Raw genomic sequence first — 20,033 nt, forward strand, 5'->3', positions numbered from 1 at the left:
ACTTCGGTGACAATGATTCTTTCCACACATGAAATTTAGATTTCTAAGACAGAGTTAGAATTAACATTAGATATTATGTTTGTTATATAAACATATTGCAAAGTTTTAAAATGACATTATGCGCAACTCAGTTAAAAATTAAATTAACTTGAGGTGTTGCCATAAAGAACAGACAAATCTACGTGACCAACTGAAAATGTAAATCAATTTAAATGTATCGGTAACGTTCAACTTTTAAACAGAGTGGGCAGTCTTTTTATAATTTAAGTCCTTTTTATATTATATCATCTTATTCTTCATCTTATTCTTAAACATCTTATCATGAATAAAAATATATGCTTTAACCCTCAAAGGTCTTTACAATATGTCATTAAAACGATAATGTACGCATTCATATATAACTTAACTTTAAGGAAAAAATATTGCATAGATTTTCAGGAGAAAACATCAAAAACCGAAACGATCGATAAACAAAGATATTGCTTCTGTTTTTATTACCTCTTTAACTCTCCTTTTGCCTTATAATGTATTCCTCTAATTATAAAAGTAGAAAACTTACCGGAACTAATGATAAATGTCATGAATGTACACTTCTTGTTGTAACACTGCGAAAAATATACTGATATACGGGAATATACACTTCCGTATTTTTGACATATACGGGCGTGTACGGGATGTATTCGTCGAATATACGGACCAAGTATACGAGTCCGTATAGGGAACACCGGGTATACGGGAAGTCCGTATATGCATCAGGCATATACGGAATTCCGTATTTGCCCCATATACATGTACGTATATTTGTTCGTACTTTTGAAGTATACGGAGAATAAAATCCCGTATACGGACTATATTAAGGTTGTTATCCCTAGTATACTATGAATATACCAAGGATATACGGGAACGTATTTTTTACATATACAGAGGATATACGGACTCGTATTTTCTACGTATACAGAGGATATACGGAACCGTATATTCTACATATACAGAGGATATACGGACTCGTATTTTCCACATATACAGATGATATACGGAATCGTATTTTCTTTCTATACAGAGGATATACGGAATCGTATTTTCTACATATACAGGGGATATACGGAATCGTATTTTCAATATATACAGGGGATATACGGAATTGCATTTTTTAGTTGTCCACATGGAATACAGAACTGTATTTTCTTGATAAAAGAAGATACAGATAATATCAAAAGCATGCATTTCCATATAAGTGACACGTAATGCAGAAATGTACAATATAACATGTTTTATTACACATTTTGAATGGGAACTGTAAAGTCATATGCTTAAGAACTTTATCTTCACAACTGGAGTATTTCAAATAATAAAGTAAAAACCAAATCGAGTCACTCTTAAATATGTATTATTTCATAAACATATATTCAATATGAATACATATATCAAACAAAATAAACATGTCTTCGCTACAACAGTCATATATTGTTGCAAGCCTTATTCCAGAGGGACAAATTAATGTAGCGTTGCAACGGAACGGCGATATACCGGTATGATGCGCATGATCCGCACTGCGATATTGTCTTTAGAGATCGAGTTATACATGTACATGTTCCGATATTTTCAAGCCGTAACCTTTATGAATTGCATGTTGTTTTAAATCTAGAACAAACTATACCAACTTGAAGTTCGATTCTATTTATCTTAACAATGATTTTAATGAGCCACTTGTATTACACCCATAAAAATTTTTAAAGATATTCATATCATTTGTTCGTGTTAACATTCACATATTATTTTAGGAAAATGAGTCCATAGCACAAATTGATTATTACAGAAAGTTTTAATAATAATCATTAAAACTAAAAATCCGTATTCACAGAAATTCGTCATTCAAACACAGTTCTTAAAAGCACTTAAATATATCAATCATCTATAGGAATGTTACGTAGACCAGTGTGACGGTGTCTATTTCGTGACGTAGGAAATGTTATCTCCAGATATTACAATCTTCTTCGGCATATGTGTATCTGAAAAAGAGAGTTTAAAATCCTGTTTAAATAGTGTCATGAAATAGTTATCACAACTTTCCAAAAGACTATACACAAGCATTTTTAAGCGTATACATATATACATTTTTTTTCTAATGCAAATTTCAAAATTATTTTATATTATTAGGATAAAGATGTCATTTATAAGCAACCATTTACACAGGATTTAAATGAAATGATTAATCTATGACGGATGATAAGTTATATGTTTTTGTTATAAAACCTTTACGGATATATTTATTTCACACCTGTAATATAAATGATAATGGTTTCTTTGTTCTATGTAAAGAGTGTTTTGTTGATTAAAAATATATTGATACAATATAACATTGCATTGGGAAAGTGCTGACATAATCTTTTTGATCGTTTTACGATGTATATTAGCATCGTAAGTAGGAATAATTCGTTTGAAAAAAGGCTTAAGAGGTACAGATATTTCTTACTTAGATGTAGATCCGTGTTTGCACAGTGTTTACAGTTAAGTAAAAGGCGGAATACCCAGCTATACTTCTCATTTATATAAAAACGTTAATCTTAATAAATTTGGATTATTGTTTGTTTCAATTTCAATTGTTTCAAAAACTATCTCAGCAACGAATGAATACCTTCAATATACAATAGTGTAGATTAATATTTTTTTAGTGTTAAGACTGTTTAACTAGGTAAGTTGACAATAGAATCTCTTACAGTGTGTCATCTCTAAAAATAAAGTGATAATTCTCACGAAATATATATCAAAATATCCTCCCTTGCCTATAGCATTAATCTGATAGTATGAAATCAAATTCAGATAATAAAATATACGTATCATATGTGACAATTGCATAAAATAACATCGGAAATATTTTAGTTAATACATGCGAATGCGACCATTACATGCGCACGTGAAACATTTGCGTATCAACGCAATATGTTTCACGTGCGCACAAGTACTGTGCGTTTAGAATGATAATTAAGTGACGAGGTGGTCAAGTCCACTATCCAGGTGTAAAACAGCTATCATATTGTGTTTATCACTTCAAACAGGCTAGCTATATAAATTAAATTATCAACAAATTAACCAACTCTCAGCGTAATGCAGTAGGTAAGGTTGTGGTAAATATCAATGCAAGACAACTAGGCTCGGATTGCACCTTTTTCTCAAAAATATTTCTTTATAATTATCAATCAGGTAAGAAAGTTTTGTATCATTTATTGTAAAGATTAAAATGCTGTGATATTTTCTATTAACTTCTCATTTGTTTTAAATGTAGCTATATTTAGCCCTATTTAGCAAGTTGGTGCAAACTTATACGGAATGCATGATACTGTACACAGACTGTTTCAACTATAAATAAGTTTGCACGAAATACTATTACACTGCAAAAGTACTTTGACTACTACATACTACACACTATACAGGATAAAAATCACTATCATCCGTGCATGTATATCTTAATTATCAAATATCATAACAAAACTGCCTTTCTATCCCAATTCATTTTTCTAATGTAAAATTTAAAAAAAATATATGGAAAGAAAAACGCAAAAAAGTAAGACAACTTGTGAGGCTCGAACTTGTGATAAAATTTAATGTGTATGACATTCTAACTTTTCCATCAAGACATTTCAAATTCTGTTTGTCATGTACAAAAAAAATGTAACGTCACTCTCACATTATCAAAGCGGCGTACTTATCGCTTTACGCACGTAGTAACTAAAAAAATTACTATCATTAACATATATAAAAGTGATTTAACTGTAAAGAAATACATATTTTTTGATACAGTAATATGTTTAAGAAAAGAAAACTAATTTAATAAAATAAAGTCGCATGCACAGTGCATCTATATCAAACCATTGTGTGTGTTCGAGTTAATTCTTATATTTTATATATTTGATTTTTGCATATTAAAAGCAAGTATGGTTTAGCGTTTTCAAATGCGCGGCAAACTGCTTATATCATATATGCCTTAATTGACATCATTTTATTAAGTGTGACATCATTCCGCCTAAGAATTAATTCTAACAAGATATAAAAGAGAACCAATGTATTTATAATTAACCACATTTATTCTTGTCAAAATAAATGCGTGTAATTAAGGAAATTTGACTAAGAATAAAACAAACAAAAAATATTCACAAAACACAACAATGTATATACGTGAACTTACATCTATATAACTTGCTATCATACTTTGCTTCATCTACAATTGCTGTAAAGAGGGCACAGCTGCAGTTCTAGAAGATTTAACTGTCCTGAAAAATCATAATATAACTTTAGCATAAAATGATAAAAAGCACATTGAAAATATTTCATAAGTGATCACATGTGCGAAAGTGTTAATACTGTAGGAACGTGTTCACTTTTATGTGCATAATTATGTAGTTATGTATTTTGTGTGTCCGTGCGTGTGTTACAATATTGCTTTATGTGAAATTATATAAGTCAAAATATGGAATGTCGAAAAATGTGTGATGTACAAAGGCTCAATACAGTTTTTTTAAGTGTTTAAATTTATGTATAATGAAATATTAAATAACTATTTCCTCAAACAGGCGCGTGTTTGTTACTGACCCATGCGACATCACCTTATGCGTAATGTTTAACATAATAACAAAAAAATATTTATATTTTAATTTGTCCAATAAAAAATCCATTGTATATGTCGAAAACTCAGTTCATGTATATACAATTTAGAATCTGGGTAATCCTGAATAACGTGGATAAATAACCAAAAATATCGATGAAAACCAAGAGTTGTCTGTCCTGAATTGCGAGTAAACTCGATCTTGCTAATTACTATTAATGCTAAAACAAATCAATACAAACAAAACCGTTTTAAATCTTCTGGTTCGTTGCGATATTTTATATTCACGAGTTTTAAAATTCTTACACCGACAACAGGCTTCTGATCTAAGCTTCGTATCAATGTAAAAATAAATATATGAGCCGCGTCACGACAAAACTAACATAATGAGTTTGCGACCAGCATGGATCCAGACCAGCCTGCGCATCCGCGTAGTCTGATCAGGATCCGTGCTGTTCGCTTACAAACTCTATAACAAGTAGAGAAACCGATAGCGAACAGCGTGGATCCTGATCAGACTGCGCGGATGCGCAGGCTGGTCTGGATCCATGCTGGTCGCAAACCAATTATGTTGGTTTTGACGCGGCTCATATGTTTTGACATAAGGGTAAGTGAATTAACAGTTAACTGTTAAACTTAACACCTGTCGGCCATATTACATGCAATCATACACATTCTTTGTATTAATGTAAATAAAAAAAATTCTGACAATTATTTCATTTCATTTATTCATCTAAAAGTATAATTATTTAAATAAAAAAGAAATGTGTGTTTCCTATTTTTGTTTAAGATTTGTAATCATTTAATTATAGGATAATATAAATAAGAAATAAATAACAACATGTGTACAGAAACTTAAAAAAAGTTAATAAAATTGTAAAGAGCGGACCCAGCAGGCACATCAACGTTGGTCACATAGTTATATATATTGACGAATCGTCTTGGGACGTAAAGTAAGTGGGCCGAACTACTTTATAAGTTTCAATTTTAAAATTGATTAAATTCTAAATAGGATATAGTACAGACAAATGTTTAATAATATGAAAAATAAATTAAAGAAAGACAAGATTTGTAAAATCATAAATTGCCAAGGACATCAATAACTTCATGCTTACAAGGCCTACCGAACCCAAATCATTCAATTAGGTCGCGAAAACGTGTCAAATCAACTCAATCATGTGTTTATATCTCTCGTATTTATTTCATAAAGTAAATTAAAGTAGAATTTAAAGAATAAATAATAATATTTTAGAAAATAATCAGTAAACTAAAGTAAAACATAACGGTAATACCTTCGAAATCCAAATAAATTGCCAATCGTGTTGTTTTCAAATTTTCCAAACAGCGCCACCATTTGCACGAACGATAATCATAGACACAAACAAAATCATAGACCGCAACAATTACTTCCCCTGACCAGCGTTATTTTATAAACGGGGTTTTGACTAATACCAATTTATTAATTAATATTATTCATAAAGAACTAAAAAATAAAACAAACAACAAAACATATTAACTAAATTAAATATTCAAAGCGTTAATAGAAAGTGAAAAATTATTTCCAACTTTATTTGGTTAAGCGCTATTTTTGAATATACGAAAAAAGATTGTAACGCAAATTTTCTTTAAAAAAATCACTTACAGATTAATTCAATAAAGCGCGGACTTTAATTGTAATACGTGAATAAAGGAATAATATCACAACATTAGTGGTATAAAAGTTAATATAATGATTAAACTAAATGTAAAACTTCGACCATAAACAACGTTGAATCAACGTTGTATATACATTGGCAATATATCCGTATGGTCGTACATAGTTGAATATTGGTTAAACAACGTCACGACCATATTTCAACGTTGTTTCAACGTTGAAACAACGTCGAGTGCCTGCTGGGGAATCTTTAAATTGACTTATGTTTGCATCAAATAATGGGGATTTGTATAAAAATAAAAACTGCGAATATAAAACAAGTATTCTGCTCGTTAAATTATCAAGACTAAGAAATTCTTTTATCTAAAAATTTATAAAAATATGTTAATCTGTTAAATCTGATAATTTTTGTTATTATATTGAATAGATAAAACATAACCTATTTTTCGGCTATCAATTTCATAAATTACTATTAAAATAAATAGAATTTGAGTGTCTTTTTTCGATATGATCTTTCTTGCACATTGATTCGCACCCCTGCTGTTAAGTGATAATTGAGATCGCTTAAGATTATAAAGTCCAATCAGTTGACCAATTAAGCATACATAGGTCGTGTCACACACACTGATTAATCCCTTTGTACTACCACTTTTGCAACATGGACTCTGTGGAATAAATGATCTTTTCCTTTCTTATCTGGCCCTGTGTTAGTAACACAGTACATGTTGATTTTACAAGGAAAACTATGTTCTGTTCTCATTTGAAGTAAGAGGCCATTTGTGTAAAATTTATAGGTGAAACCTAATACGACTTCTTGAAATATAATTTCTTTCTTTTATTTTCATTTTAACATTTGAGGCCATATTGCTCTAAAAATTGTATAGAAAGGAAAGATAATGAGATTGAAGATTGACAACAAACATTTTTTTAGCTAAAATTACGAAATGTTTGCCATGTAAACATTTTATAAGTGTAAAATGTTTTCGTTATTACCGTTTAGTTTCTATTGAAAACAACCTCAGTTTTTCATTGTCAACTGTTCAATGCTTATCATATGGCAACAGTGAATTAACTTGTAACACAATTTTCATGGAGATACCATGCATTTCTTCTTATTATTTATCTTTCAAATAACAATAACATTTCAATTGAAAAACTTACAACTTGTTGGGTTGCATAAGGCTGTCCTAGTTGACCACAAGGAGGTTGGCCATAGGGTGGTTGTCCTGGTTGACCATAGGGTGGTTGTCCTGGTTGACAATATAGCGGCTGTCCTGGTTGTCGATAGACTGGTTGTCCATAGGGTGGTTGTCCTGGTTGACCATAGGGTGGTTGTCCTGGTTGACCATAGGGTGGTTGTCCTGGTTGTCAATAGGGTGGTTGCCCTTGTTCATAAGGTGTTTTCTCTGATTGTTGGACCGGCTGGTATCCACCTGGATGCCCTCCCTTTGCGTGCTCATGAGATGGTGGTCCCTGGTTCAACTCTTAAAAAAGAATGCTAAAATTAGTGTAAATAAAAAATTCTGACAATTATTTTCATTTTATTTATTCATCTAAATGTATTATGATTTAAATAAAAAAGAAATGTTTGTTTCCTATTTTTGTTTAAGATTTGTATTCATTTAAGAATAGGTTAATATAAATAAGAAATATATAACAACATGTGTACAGAAACTTAAAAAAAGTGAATAAAATTGAAAAGAGCGGAGTCTTTAAATTGACATATGTTTGCATCAAATAATGGGGATTTGTATAAAAATAAAAACTGCGAATATAAAACAAGTATTCTGCTCGTTAAATTATCAAGACTGAGAAACAATTTTATCTGAAAATTTAAAAACCTATTTTTTAGAAGTACTAAGCAATTTTCCTTTAAAATATGTTAATCTGTTAAATCTGATAATTTTTGTTATTATATTGAATAGATAAAACATAACCTATTTTTCGGCTATCAATTTCATAAATTACTATTAAAATAAATAGAATTTGAGTGTCTCTTTTCGATATGATCTTTCTTGCACATTGATTCGCACCCCTGCTGTTAAGTGATAATTGAGATCGCTTAAGATTATAAAGTCCAATCAGTTGACCAATTAAGCATACATAGGTCGTGTCACACACACTGATTAATCCCTTTGTACTACCATGTCCAGGGGCTGTAATACCTTGACATCTTCGGTGTTAAAATATCGTAATTTTTAACTCGGTGTCTTTTTTACCCTGAAAGGAGTTATGATTAACGCATTTAACAAATGCCCTTTTCATTTTTTTTTTGTTTTTGCCCTTTATATACAAATTATTAATGAAACAAGATACAGTTTAGAAATCAAAATCAAACTCGTAACCTCCCAGTCTAAATTTAGGGATATATCCTTGCTTTAATTATCTAATCCGGCGGCCATATTGGATAGCGAAACAGATTAAACAGTGTTAAAGTTTTCTAAAAACAAATCCGTTTAACCCTGAAATAAGCTGTTGTTCTCAAAATGCAACTATTCTATTGATCGCATATTGATATTACAACGATAAAAAATAACTTTTAAACCTACCTTGTTTTGCAATATTCTGAATTTTATTTACTATCCATTTCCAATCCCGTTTTTCTTTTTTCATTTCGCCCGCGCTATTTCTGATTGGTTGATAGGATTCACGTGATACAAAACTAACGCTTTAAAACTCATTGGCTGTTTTGAAAACGCTTGATATGCCCTAGATACCGTTTGTGTGATAAAGCATTTAGCATTAATAATGCCACGGATTTATACTAAGGTCGGTGATAATGCGTAAGAAACCAGCATACTAAGACCTTTATTCGATCCAAAATAATGCAATATTAAATTGGAAATATCATGTATCCATAAACGATAACTTTGCATATATGTATAACATAACCATTGATACTTTTTCATAGGCAAAACTTTGATTCTAATGCTCAATCGGTTATTCATTTTTTTGATAATAATAATAATAATAATAGTAATAATAATTATAATAATGATGATGATGATGATGATGATGATGATGATGATGATGATAGTTGATAATAATAATAATATAATGATGATGATAATAATAATAATAATAATAATAATAATAATAATAATAATAAAAATAATAATAATAATAATAATAATAAAAGACGTTTTAGAAGCGCTAAGAAATATTTATAAAATACACACATTTTTGTGATAACAATAATAAGCGGGTTTAAACAAAAGACCCACATTAAATTTACACACAGGACAAAAGCCCCCACCCCCGTCCATCAAACAAAAGCTCCCTAAGGTTTATAGACCAGACTGATTACTTTCTATTTTTACACGCCCAGTGTTCGGGAACTTGGGGTTATACTTCAAATAAATCTAGACAAGTATGCGCCTTTCAATTTTATTTCCTTGATAAGCTTTGAAAAGCGGTTCTCTGAAAATATTAATTTACATTTGTACTGCACAATATATAATAAAGTAAACATAAAAAACATTCATATCATCAATGAATTATAAGTACGAATTACACAATTTAGAACTTTTGTACCTTTAAATTTAAATCTTAATGTAAATTATCTTCTAAAACAATTTCATTTATTTGTTAAAATACATTAAGTTCCAGATTTAAACTGACGAGAGATAGACGGAGATGGACTGGGGGGGGGCTTTTGTCCTACCTGTGTTTTTGAAGGGGGGGGGGCTTTGTCCTACGTGTTAATTAAAGGGGGGGGGGGCTTTTGTCCACCTTGTCATTTTTAAATGGGGGGGGGGGGGCTTTCGACCGGGGGGGGGACTTTTGTCCGTATCCCCATTAAAATAAATAAATTACTTACTTACTTACCTCTTACTTACACACATAAATGAAGTATAAAAGATCCTTTCACATTATCTGCGGATTTCATAATTAAAATAAAACTTTATTAGTATAAGGATATTTGGAGTATCGGTAAAAATTCGAAAGTCCAATTTAAAAATCAATATTTAATTTAGTATGTTCTTAACTTGAGTTTTTAAATCAAACTACGACAATTTTTATGTTTTTAAACAGAAATTTACTTTTACAAAAAATGTTTCCTAGATACATAATTTTATTTTAACAAATTAACAAATGTTAATTTACATAGCACGGTCATGTTCCCCTGTCCTGAACAATGTTCAAGTCACCGAATTATGCAGAAACACGGCTGATGGGAGACGAGGAAACTCGGGAAAAGATGATGATATTTTTCAAGAAATGCTATTTCCAATAATTTGACATCATCTATCAACATTACATGTACATACACCCCAGTGACATCCATCTGATTCTAGCTTGTTAACTTAGATATCATTGGACCTGGCGGCAGAGTACTTTAAAGTTTACTTTAAGATAAATCTTAATATTGTGTCTTGTTTAAATGACGAATTCCGCCAAATTAAAGGATAACAACAACACGACGCTGCAAAAACATTGGAAAGAATATAGTAGCTATGTCTGTTTCATTTTAATATGTCGGGTTAGAGTCTTTGTAATATCTGGAACAAAATCACATAGAAACTCGGTTATGAGATCACAATTTAATTCCCTTATTTCGTACATGAATTATATTAGAAAATACCGTTAAGACATTCAACCCCAATTGCGCTAACTTACCTAATCGGAGAAAACCGACACTCGATATACCCTGCTGCGTTTATGATCAATATCCGGATCAATATCCGGCTTAATCAGTATTGTCTTCGATTATGGCAATACAGCACGTGGCTATTACACAATATTATGTCATAAATGAGACCGCGCGAAAAGAATCAAAATTGGGGAATTCGGAACTTCATAAGATTTCTATTCAAAACTTGTGTACAGAAACGCAAATCTTTGTTTCCTGAAATAAATAAATAAATAAATAAATAAATAAATAAATAAATAAATAAATAAATAAATAAATAAATAAATAAATAAATAAATAAATAAGAAATATATGAATAAATGAATAATGAATGAATAATGAATGAATGAATGAATGAATGAATGAATGAATGTAGAATAAATGAATGAATGATTGGTTGATCAAATAAATAAACAAATAAATAAATAAATAAATAAATAATAAATAAGAAATATATGAATAAATGAGCAATGAATGAATGAATAAATAAATGAATGAATGATTGGTAGATTGATTCAATGAATGAATGATTGAATGAATGAATGAATGAATGAGATATCATTGGGGTTTTTTACATATGCAAGTATATGTATTATATTATGTATAGCCTATATTTTATATATCAATATTATATATTTATCAATAATATATCAACGTAAAATTTAATTGCTGTGTGGACAATCCCGATTTCATTTTCGTGATTTCACAATTATTTTAACTTTCACGATTTCAACTTCACAGATTCACGATTTTATTGTAATTAATTCATGTTTTGAACATCACAATTTCAACTTTAGCATTTTCTCATGTTTTGCTTATCATTATAAAATATTATAATGATAATGATAAGGAAATTACAAAATAACATGATTCACCATAGATGCAAAATGCAAAACAGTACTATCTAATCGGCAATCGCAATTGTAAAGTATTCGCTATTTATCTGCGGGTGTATGCTAAAAAGCAAACCTAGAATACCGCGTCTGCATGTTACAGGTGAATGTCTTACACGTTCTGTGCACTGACGATATTATTTGTACGCAATTGACGCGTTAATAACTCCAGGAAATTTTGCATTGTGTTAATTGTCAAATGTCTGACAAATATATGATCAGACTATTTCTTTACTCTTACAGAAAATATTCTATTCAGAAGTAAATTTTCATTCGCTATTTCTATATACAGATTCCGTATTTGCACGAATACGGAATTTCGTATTTTAGTAATATACGGACTTGTTATAAAATTCCGTATATTAGTAAAATACGGACTTCGTACATCAAAGTTCCCGTATATTACGAGTGTACGGAGTTCGTATACTAGTCATGTACGGACTGGTATAATATACGGTCCCGTACATCTCCGTATTTCAAGTTTCCCGTATTCTTACACGTATATTAATGATATACGGAATTCCGTACACTTCCGTATATCCATGTCATTTTCGCAGTGTAATCTAATATTCAATGATTTACAAATGGAATTAGTGAAGATGGAAAATAAACAAATGGTGATTGGATTGTACAGGAACACATAAGGTATCTGTTTCCACACGTCTTAAGTGATGAACTGGTGTAGCTCTCTAAATCGGGTTGTTTCATTTATTAGTTTCTGAACATTAATTTGCTCCACACATGAAATTTGAATATAACGGAAGACATAAAACAACTAAACGAAACTTATTTGATTTGTTGACCATAATACTTCTTTCTTTATTTTACTGTCTGCCTTTCGAACTCGCTATAATTATGGTCTTGAAATAAAAATATGTCTGTAATAAATGTGAGCTCTTTTTACAAAAATTGCAACTTGAATTAATGCACGTTTACAAATTAATAAATGCACTTTAAATAAGATTAGTATGAATATCCGTCGTACTACATGTTAATTTTTACAAACAGATATTCATTTTCATTATTTCTTTAACACATTCTGTCTATTAAACTTAATTAATTATTCCATATTTTCAGATCTTTTACAATACGTTGTCAGAGGTCAATCAAAATGGTGACTAGTGACTCTGTCCGTCTAATAACTGGAAGAAGCATTGACAACACAGAGGAATTAAAGCTTGAAATCTGATTCTGCCTGAGATAGTTGTCACAATGGAGAGTCGCTGTATATGCGTGTGTAAATCCATCAGCTAGAGTTTCTTAAGAGTGTACCAAAATCTGGAAACAAAGTTTCGGAAGCATTAATAACAACAAAATTATATGAAAATGCAGACTCGGTTTGATTGAGTCTGTACATGAGGGATAATGAATTAGTGAAACATCCTTCACGACCCTAGCAATGCCTTGAGCGGAACTTAATTCTCAACACTTAATAGTTATGGCATTAATGATCCCGAAGAACCAGAAAAATATTACAACACTGAAGTGAAGTACGGGGCAACATTTTTTAGCTGCGACACGGCACTTGACACTTGCTGTCAAATGTCACACTAGTTGAATGTACAAGGTCTCATCACATCCGCAATAGCTCAGTCGGTAAAGTGATTATTTAATAAAGGAGAGGTTTGTTTTACAATCCTACTTTTGCCAAGGTTTTTAGACATATGCTTTCTTCATATTTGAAGTATATTTTAAAGAAAAAGGCCATGTGCTTGCAAAAATTGTCTACACGGATATAAAACAATTAAAAACACCGAATTCTCTCGTTCTGTATATACAGCACTGATATAACATTTATTGATTTCAATCCGAATTGATTTTAGATATTAATTCTTAACCCATGTTATTTAAAAAGAGTATAGTCTTTATCCAAAGAAGTGCAAAACATACTAAAAATTAAAAAAAAGAATAACATAAAAAGATAATAACTTCAATAATGTTGAAAATAGTTATGCATTTATTAAGAATGAAAACCATGGACATATGCGAATTTGATCTTACAACACGTAGGACATTTCTGAAGAAATTATAAACCCGTTTTTTACTATTTTGTGCTATAGGGGTCAGTATATTTATTTCATAGAAACAAATTAAATTTAATCGCATCTTACTGCGAACATCTAACAGAATTTAACGAACAATTATCGAAGATTAATGTTCTGTGTGCATTGACCGTATAATCAGTATGTATTTGACAGGCTAATGAAATAAAACAATACTACAGAATACTGAACAATATTTTTGCACGTAATTCATGCCAGGGTTATTTCCCCCCCCCCCCCCCCCCACCAAAAAAAAAAAAAAAAAAAAACGTTGAAATTTGCGCTGTAAAAAGTTTAGTGTAAATATATACAGTAGTAGGAAGAACAGAAATTTCGAATAAAATTGTCAACACAACTTAGTGGCTGATTATGTCTCCACAAGAACGATCGTAAACTATTCTCACTTCTAAAACAGGAAATCAAATTTAACGCTTCAAGATTATTGACAAAGTCTTGTCATCAAATTCGTGCCGTGGATATCTCGAAAATTTTAATGAAGCTCGTAGTGAAAGAAATGAATACATGAAACAGAACAGGGGTTTTTAATCGAATTGCTAGTAATTTGGGGAACTAAAGGTCCTATTGAATTTGCTACTTTTTGTTTTGAAATACTTTACGTGAAAAGCAGCGAGAAATAATTGAAGGTCCAAAAATGAATTTTTCTAAAAAGTAAACCGGTCAAGTGCTTCGCTATGAATAAACAAATTTTATTGCACCTATTTAGCTTTTTGTTCATTTCTTTTTAAGATTAAATTTTTCATCACTTTCCTTTCCCGTTATTTAAAGGGTGCTGGCACATAAAGGGAGTTTCATTCCATTCAGATTTAAAAAAAAAATTATAATAATATTGAAACCTTTTTCATAAGCATTCATGTGAAATTTAAGGTTTAAATACATATATGATATGCATCTATTTAAGACAGACTATAAAAATATGTGCATAAAGATTTTTTTACTGCTCGCAGTGTTCATGATAATGGAAATTCTTGCAATTAAGAAAGTCGTACAGTTCACCAATTTTCCTTCAAATTTAAGATAATAGTTTGCTATACCGAGATATTGACATTATAATTCTTTAAAGAGTTTTCTCAATAATTAAATCAAACTTCAGCAATAAAATAGTTTTTTCCTGCAGGAGATTATATGCACCATAATCAGCAGCACCTAAAATAGAATAAATCCAGGAATGTTCTTATGAATTAAGGTTTATAAAATAAATTAGTCCTCGGGGCTTATTCACGAGTAGCATGAAAATACATTTTATAATCAAACACTATAAGTAATTAACAGACATGCGAGACTCTGAAATATTGATGATCTCATTTTCCTCTAGAAATATCTTGGTTTTACATTTTAGCAAAATAGACAAGAATGTTTTACGTAAATACGAGAAGCCATATCAAGTCTTTAAATCAGAAACAGCAAAACCCATTGATGCTGAAGATAATATAAAAGATCACTCATATATGAGTGTGTTTTATTATCTCGTGACCACATTGTTTAACGGACATCACCTTCCCAGCTTTGGAAAATGGGTCTGAATGAAAAATGGGACACGCCTTTTGTTACATTTGGAAATTATTTATGTTACATCAAGTTAACTCGGTTTTGTAAATGTATGCTCATGCCTGATCAAGTGGACATAATTATCACATGGAGTTTCTTACCAAAGTAATCTTGATATTGTCGTAAAATTTTAAATGTTGTTTAACATAGAAGCATACCTTAATTTATCGTCAGATTAACAATTACACATATATAATATCAAATGTTTTTGAACTATATATTTTATTCTCGTAAGAATTTTTAATCCTCAAGTCCTGAAAACAGAAACTTCTTTTTCTGGTCCACTATTTTTTCCAGATGATTTCCCTAAACTTTTCATTGTCAACTTGAAAAGTAGTGGATCAGAAAAAGAAGATTCCGCTCTCAGGACTTCAGGATTCTTGTCCGAAGCTCGCTGAAGCTGAAGAAATGCTAGATACCAACTTGAAACTTCACACATTGATAGATTTCGTTAAAGTAAAATATTGTACATGTATAAGAAAACCATTTTTATTTCATTTCACTTTTTATTGCTATCATACTTAGTAATTATTTATTTTCAAATAAAAAACTATATGTAATGTTACTGATGTTTTATATTTCAGGAACTCAATTGCGATTCCAGCACATGAGTAACCCAAACGCTAGGACTTTTAGCTAATGACAAACCAAAAGCAAGACAAAAAGAAAACAAACAAACAACAACATTGTTTTATCTTAGTACGACAGAGAGAAAATAACACAACTTATTACGAATTATAACACTATACAGACCTTTTCAGTTATCTTAAATTCATGGTATATGTTTATTTATGTCTGAAATGCTTAAAAACTGATTATGTGAAGATGAAAGTATGCAAGTAAAGATTGTGTTGTCTCAAACAACATATCAGGTATGAGTTTCTTAACTGCATTAGTCATTGTGCTGCATCATTAACTGCTGGACATTGATTATTTCAACACATGGAATCAGGCAAAGAAAAAAACGACCAGCCATTTATTGTGTTTATTTGATTTGTGGACCAAACACATCCTGATTTTTTCTAGCATGAAATTGTTTATGTTTGACCAAGGTCATGACAAACACAGCATGCCAATTAATTCTTTAAAAACACTCTTTGTCGAGAGTGAAGACATTGTTTATAATAACAGAGAAAAAACAACATGCTTTCATAATCAAAGAGAAGACATATCAATTTCAAAACATAAAGAGCTGGTGACGGATGTGGAACAAGTATTTTTATGAATCAATACAATTTTATGACATTGTTTCCCCCCTCTTTTAAAAGTTCATCTAGCTGCGTAAAGAATATCACAGTGAAATCAATGTGATCACAATTCCTGAAAATCACTGTTTGAGAGAAGTTCTGTTTGGATAAATGCACTGTTGCGGTCAAAATCCATGCAAAATAACATGCTTTAACTGAATTCTATGTTTTTTAGCTTTCATATATTTTATTCCTAGATGTAACCTTCTTGATATTAGATAACCCAATATGCGTCTCCAAGGGTTGTTAAATTTAATTTTGTTTGTTATATTTTCTTATTACCAGTGAGTTGAAAGACTTTAAAATATACCTATTGTTTAACGGAATTATTCCTAATTTAGGATAAACTGCCAATAATACACGTTCATTTGCTTTGGACCACTGAACTAAAGCTGAAGCTTTTTTTTTAATTTGCAAACTTTACAAAGTTCCCCATTTTTTTTATTGATTCACAAGTTTATTTGAAATTGTTCTGTATGTATTGAATTGAATCTCAAATTAATTTACAGTTTTATTGTTACTTTTATCTAAATATGAACAGGAAGAGATAGAAACTTGCTTTACATTTTACTCTTTTAAGTACATTTGAACAATTCATGTTGCAGTTTTTTAAAAAAAAGTTCGGTTATAAAACCTGTGGCTCTTACATATCAAGCATGTGCTAAAGTGAACTTTATATAAATTTTATGTATATTAATGATCTTTGTTTACGTGTTCGAGCCACAAATTGATTTTAATGACATTTAATGACATTTCACTGTGAAATTTATATAATTATTATGTTCATATGTGATAAATTCGGAAGTCGGTTCGTCTTGTTATAAATAGTTTTAATAGTATCAATATAGGAATTTTTACTGTTTGACAAATACATATACTGAGAGTTAAAATTGATTTTAATTTCATCTTATATTATTGGAAAATGCGATTTGTTGATAACGATGATGTTCGTAAGGGTCATATTAAATAACACATCATTTTCTTCATATACATTACGTATATAAAGAATTACTTTAATTATTAAAATGAATGAAACAACATTCACGCTATATGTTTGGTTTGCTAAATAAATGATGACTTATACGTTTAAAACATTAGCCGCGGAAATTATCTGTTTACATCGCTAAAATCATGATTAGTGTCTGTTTCTACATTTAGATATTATAGAGATAGGATTTAGTTACAGTACTAACATCTCTTGATTTTCTTGACTCCGTGTGTTCAATGATTGTTTAACATGAAATAAAGATAAAAGAAATTCCATTTGGGATGCATAATCTACAAACAGATAGCATGTTTGATTCTTTTATTTCTCAAACTGTCAAAGTGATTTACCAGACTCTCCCCTAGATTGGTAGATTACACTGTTTTTAAAACTATGTCACGAAAGAACTACAGACATATAGGAAATTAATTACTTCTGCATAAATAAGATCGTGTTCTTTATACTTTTTACAAAACAACAAGAATAAAACAAACTTAATTAATAAGTAATGAATAGATAACAAGAGCACCACTAGGCGGAGCATTATATGCCCGAAAGTGTTTTTTTTTTGTTAGTAAGGATGAAACATTTGTAAGACATGGGAATTAAATACAGTATTACGTCCTTCAGAAAGCAATCCTCCTTTATAGCTGAAGAACCTTTATATATATACAGTTGCTGTTTCCAAAGCACCAGCATCAAGTTGTAGTTATGCTCCAGGAACCACAACTTTCAGTGTAAAGATCATTGTGACCCTGACCTTTGACCTTATGACCCTTAAATCAATAGGGGTTATGTACTGGACATGGCTGTTCATCCTATAAAATTTTACAGCTGTAGGTTGATTAATACTTAAGTTATTGAGCGGAAACTGTTTTCAGTTTTAAAGTAATAGTGACCTTGACCTTTGACCTTGTGACCCAATCAATAGGGGTCTCATATCCAATATGGCCAATCAACCTATGAAGTTTGAATACTGTGGGCCAAATGGAACTTAAGTTATGCTCCGGAAACAATTTTCAGTTTAAGGTAATAGTGACCTTGACCTTGACCTTTTGACCCCAAAATCAATAGGAATCTTCTACCCAATATGGACAATCATCCTATGAAGTTTGAAGACTGTGGGCCAAATGGAACTTAAGTTATGCTCCGAAAACCATTTTCAGTTTTAAGATAATAGTGACCTTGACCTTTGACCTTGTGACCCAATCAATAGGGGTCTTCTATCCAATATGGACAATCAACCTATGAAGTTTGAATACTGTGGGCCGAATGGAACTTAAGTTATGCTCCGGAAACAATTTTCAGTTTAAGGTAATAGTGACCTTGACCTTTGACCTTTTGATCCCAAAATCAATATGAATCTATTACCCAATATGGACAATCATTCTATGAAGTTTGAAGACTGTGGGCCAAATGGAACTTAAGTTATGCTCCGAAAACCATTTTCAGTTTTAAGATAATAGTGACCTTGACCTTTGACCTTGTGACCCAATCAATAGGGGTCTTCTATCCAATATGGCCAATCAACCTATGAAGTTTGAATACTGTGGGCCAAATGGAACTTAAGTTATTATCCGGAAACCATTTTCAGTTTAAGGTAATAGTGACATTGACCTTTGACCTTTTGACCCCAAAATCAATAGGAATCTTTTACCAAATATGGACAATCATCCTATGAAGTTTGAAGACTGTGGGCCAAATGAAACTTAAGTTATGCTCCGGAAACCATTTTCATTTTAAAGGTAATAGTGACTTTGACCTTTGACCTTGTGACCCCAAAATCAATAGGGGTCTTCTACCCTATATGGACAATTATCCTATGACGTTTGAAGACTGTGGGCCGAATGGAACTTAAGTTATGCTTCGGAAACCATTTTCAGTTTTAAGGTAATAGTGACCTTGACCTTTGACCTTGTGACCCCAAAATCAATAGGGGTATTCTATCCAATATGGCCAATCAACCTATGAAGTTTGAATACTGTGGGCCAAATGGAACTTAAGTTATGCTCCGGAAACCATTTTCAGTTTAAGGTAATAGTGACCTTGACCTTTGACCTTTTGATCCCAAAATCAATAGGAATCTTCTACCCAATATGGACAATCATCCTATGAAGTTTGAAGACTGTGGGCCAAATGAAACTTAAGTTATGCTCCGGAAAAGATTTTCAGTTTTAAGGTAATAGTGACTTTGACCTTTGACCTCGTGACCCCAAAATCAATAGGGGTCTTCTACCCTATATGGACAATTATCCTATGACGTTTGAAGACTGTGGGCCAAATGGAACTTAAGTTATGCTCCGGAAACCATTTTCAGTTTTAAGGTAATAGTGACCTTGACCTTTGACCTTGTAACCCCAAAATCAATAGGGGTCTTCTACCCTATATGGGCAATCATCCTATGAAGTTTGAA

General features: G+C 30.9%; 1 long non-coding RNA gene across 2 annotated transcripts; it reads right to left on the reverse strand.

The window, feature by feature from the left end:
- Nucleotides 1-1,549: 1,549 nt before the first annotated feature.
- On the reverse strand, nucleotides 1,550-8,873 carry LOC132757470 (uncharacterized). Of its 2 annotated transcripts, none has more exons than XR_009629460.1 (3): nucleotides 8,804-8,873; nucleotides 4,184-4,268; nucleotides 1,550-2,009 (listed from the first exon to the last, which is right to left on the reverse strand). It is a non-coding gene; the product is annotated as an uncharacterized LOC132757470 (long non-coding RNA). The 2 variants fall into 2 exon arrangements; XR_009629459.1 differs by lacking the exon at nucleotides 8,804-8,873 and adding an exon at nucleotides 7,416-8,643.
- Nucleotides 8,874-20,033: the final 11,160 nt, after the last annotated feature.

Source organism: Ruditapes philippinarum, unplaced genomic scaffold (genome assembly GCF_026571515.1).
Source record: "Ruditapes philippinarum isolate M1 unplaced genomic scaffold, ASM2657151v2 ctg9267_1_1_1_1, whole genome shotgun sequence".
Lineage (NCBI taxonomy): Eukaryota > Metazoa > Mollusca > Bivalvia > Venerida > Veneridae > Ruditapes > Ruditapes philippinarum.